The 3,860-nt window shown below is 44.9% G+C and overlaps 1 pseudogene across 1 annotated transcript; it reads right to left on the minus strand.

Moving 5' to 3' along the window:
- Nucleotides 1–2,876: 2,876 nt before the first annotated feature.
- Nucleotides 2,877–3,566, minus strand: LOC308529822 (vesicle transport through interaction with t-SNAREs homolog 1B-like; annotated as a pseudogene). Its single transcript has one exon. The product of its transcript is annotated as a vesicle transport through interaction with t-SNAREs homolog 1B-like (transcript).
- Nucleotides 3,567–3,860: the final 294 nt, after the last annotated feature.

Genomic DNA, 3,860 nt, shown 5'->3' on the forward strand with positions numbered 1-3,860 from the left:
TCACATAAGCTAACTCAAATGGCCTTCTGTTTTATTATCAGTCTTGTCTGAAATAAAGACAAATTGCCTATCACATTTATGTGGCCCATTAAACAGAAATGTATTGCAGTTATATAATATGGTAGATTGATTTATTGACACCAATTCTTTTTTTAAATTTCAGAGAGGAAGGGAGAGGGAGAGAGAGATGGAAACATCAATGATGAGAATGAATCATCGATTGGCTGCCTTCTGCACACCCCACACTGGGGATCGAGCCCACAACCCGGGCATGTACTTGACCAGGAATTGAACAGTGACCTCCTGGTTCATAGGTCGACGCTCAACCACTGAGCCATGCCGGCTGGGCTGACACCAATTCTTCACCTTTGCCTTCATGCATACCCTTTGCCATATGACTTTACAGTTCCTCTCAGTAGAGGCAGAATGTGTTTCTCCTAAATATGCAAAACCTCATTCATGACTTGCTTTAGTCAAAAGGGTGTTAGAAGACATTATACATTCGAAACATTGAAGACTGCTTGTGCAGTTGGGTTTGCCTCATCAACCTAAGCCCTAGAATGAACACATATGGAACGTATCTGAGCCCTACTCTTTTTTTTTTTTTTAATCCACATTCCAGGATATGTTTTTATTATTCAGAGAGAGGAAGGAAGAGATAGAGAAAAACATCGATGTAAGAGAGAAATATTGATTTGTTGCTCCCCCCATTGCCCCTCCCCTGCAACATATATCCCTCCAACATACACCCCCCACCCACAACTTGGATTGAACTGGAAACCTAGGTATGTGCCCTGACAGGGGGAAAAATCTCTCAACCTTTTGGTGTATGGGACTACCCTCCAACCAACTGAGCCACGTGGCCAGGGCTGAGCCCTACTCTTAATGAGGAACCAAGCACAGGTGAACCCACTGCTTGACGTAAAGCCAGCCAACCAAATCCCATCTAGATCAGCTAACTCCAAGACACACAGCAAGAATAAGTGAGCGTGGGATGATTTGCTACGCAGAATTATTGTGACGATAGCTCACTGATATGTACACTGATAATTCCTGGACTATTCCAGCCTAGCAAAGCTATTGCACCCTTCCTATACTTACTGAAATTTCCTTGGCCTTCCTCTCAACTCAGGGGAGCCTGTGTGGTGGGCCCAGCTTTGTCTATCAGGCTTCATAATATCTGAGCTGTCTTGAGGTTCCATTGGACACATGAACTTTGGTTCTCTTCAGTGTCCACTCTAAAAACATAATTCTTCAAGTTCATGGCTCAACCCTAGCAAGGCTGATGAAGCTTACCTACAACAGGTGCTGAATTTTGGAGCCTAACAGCAAAGCAGTGCCAACTAACTTCTTTCTGCCATAGCCAGACCAAGAGATAGTTAAGAAGACCATAAGACACTGACAGGTAATTTACATAAATTATTTCAATTCACCCTTATAGTAGTGGTTCTCAACCTTCTGGCCCTTTATATACAGTTCCTCATGTTGTGACCCAATCATAAAATTATTTTCGTGGCTACTTCATAACTGTAATGTTGCTACTGTTATGAATCATAATGTAAATATCTGATATGCAGGATGGTCTTAGGCGACCCCTGTGAAAGGGTCGTTCGACCGCCAAAGGGGTGGCGACCCACAGGTTGAGAATCGCTGCCTTGTAGTGTCTTGAAGTATGTATTATAAAATATTATCTCCATTCTTTATCGGAGATGAGAGTTTGAATGACATACCCAGGGTCACCCAGCTGGTTAATGGAAGAATGAATTAGGATTTGTGTCTCTTAAATCCTAGTTGGTGTCCTTTCCTCTGTATATCAGTGTGTACTCCACGGCAATGTGTCCAGTTCCTTTTAGCACATATCAGCTAACCCAGCTGGAAGGGACTAAGTAGTCATGGAGTCCAATTCTCTTATTTCAGAGGAGTGATTAAGTGAGATCAAAGTGGCAGAAGATTGGGGATTAGAATCTAAAATTCATGACTGAAGTTGCGGGCATGTTCTGGGCACTAGGCTGTCCCAGCTCTTGGAAAGAACTAACATTCTTTTGCCAAGGAAAGAGTATTTATTTTAGAAGGTCAGCCTGTAAGAGAAATACAAACAGAAACTGCCTGGTGATTATCCACTGTATCCAGTTTATGGAGCCTAAGATCCCCTCTAGACTCCCACCAGCTTTGGAAGTCAAGGTCTGTGCTCTCTCCCACTTCTTGCTGGAGTCTCAGAGCGATTGAGTGTTCCATTCAAATCAGAATTAGGGCCAGTTTCTGTGCTGACCTATCTGTTCTGCCTCCTGGCTACATGGAAGTTGAGAAAGGCCCTTTCCAGAGGCTGTAGCTGCACTCTGTGAATGCAGGCTGGGCTGCTCTCACTCACGGCCTGTGTTGGCTCTGTATTTATTGCATTTCAAGGAGCCAGCAGGCTGAGGGCTGGAAGAAGATCCTATTAAGGATTATGAAACATATGCTTCACTGCTCCTTTTTTGCTGTCAAGAAGACTGAAGAATTAACCACCAATGAATTTATGGAAGTAAACAAGAATAGTTCCAGAATCAAGAGTGCAAAGAGAAAACGCCAATTAAAAAAACATACAAACTATAAATTTGAAGAGACTATAAAGTTTCAAGCTGTTGGCCATCTGGCTACCTTGGAGTGGCTCCCCTTTCTCTTCTCCATAACTCAAAGTTTGAGAATGTTATTTCTGAGACATATCCTCCTCCAAGTATTGGCAATATTTTGGAAAGACTACATAGTGATGCCTCAGAAATTAGAATAGAACTTTTAATATTTGAAATTAGGAGTCTCTAACTGTATTTTTACCCTTTAAGAAAAATTTAAAGAAGTCATAAACAACATTTATTACCTTGGTATATCACACTGGCCTTGTTGCTGTTTCTTCACATTAACTGGTTTTCCATCTTCCCTCCCTCTTCCCACAGCCTGGCTACACAGTGCATCCTTGAACCGTTAGCTCACAGCAGCAATACACTTATTCCACATCAGTAACACTCTTCATTCTCAGGGTCAAAGCTCTGGTCCACAAACCCTTCCGTGCAGGAAGTTCAATGCTTGCGAAAGAATTTGTAATAAACCAGGCCGCCCAGGATGGCTATCTCCAGGAAGATGACAACGGAAAGTAGCAGCTTGTTGGCTGTCACTTTTCTGGACATTGACCGGAGAATCTTTCGACTTTTGCTCAAGTTTTCATTTGTGTTTACCAGTCTATTCTTGGTACGTTCCAACTGGTCACGTTGCTGCCCCAGCTCTTCTACAATTTCCGAGCCAATCTGGCCAGTTTCTGTGGCAATCCGATGAGAACGCTCAATACGCTGGGCGGCCCGGTTCAGGCTGTCAGTGCCTTGCTAAAGCAATACCCTCTGAGGCTGTAGCTGATTCACATGCTCATTCTCTACAGTGTATGTGCCATATTTCATGTCTCCTCGGCCCCCGGTGTGGCTGTCAAAGGCGCGCTTCTCACTTCCCGGTGGAGTTTGGCAAGGTCCTTCCGGTAGTTTCGAAGCTTAGACATCATAGGGTTACAAAAAGACGGGTGCATAACGTAGTTCCTCTTCCATCTCTGCCAGCGTTTCATTGGCTTCTTGTTGCTTTTCATCAAAATCTCTGATCAGTTTCTTCATTTCTTCTGTCCTCCCTTCCTCACCCCTCCCCCGGTCCCCAGGAGCCGCTCTGGCACCCCCGTAGGTCCTCATGGAGGTCGTGGAAGATTTCGTGCAGCTTCTCGAAATGCTCCGAGGAGGCGCCGAGATTCGAGATTCGGGACCCGGGCCCGCTCCACCCACGGTGGCCAGCCACCCAGCCCTGCAGGCATCACGGTGACCACCACCGCGGCCGCCGGGGGGCTGCGGCAG

This window comes from Myotis nattereri (assembly GCF_964212035.1).
Source record: "Myotis nattereri genome assembly, chromosome: 14".
NCBI lineage: Eukaryota > Metazoa > Chordata > Mammalia > Chiroptera > Vespertilionidae > Myotis > Myotis nattereri.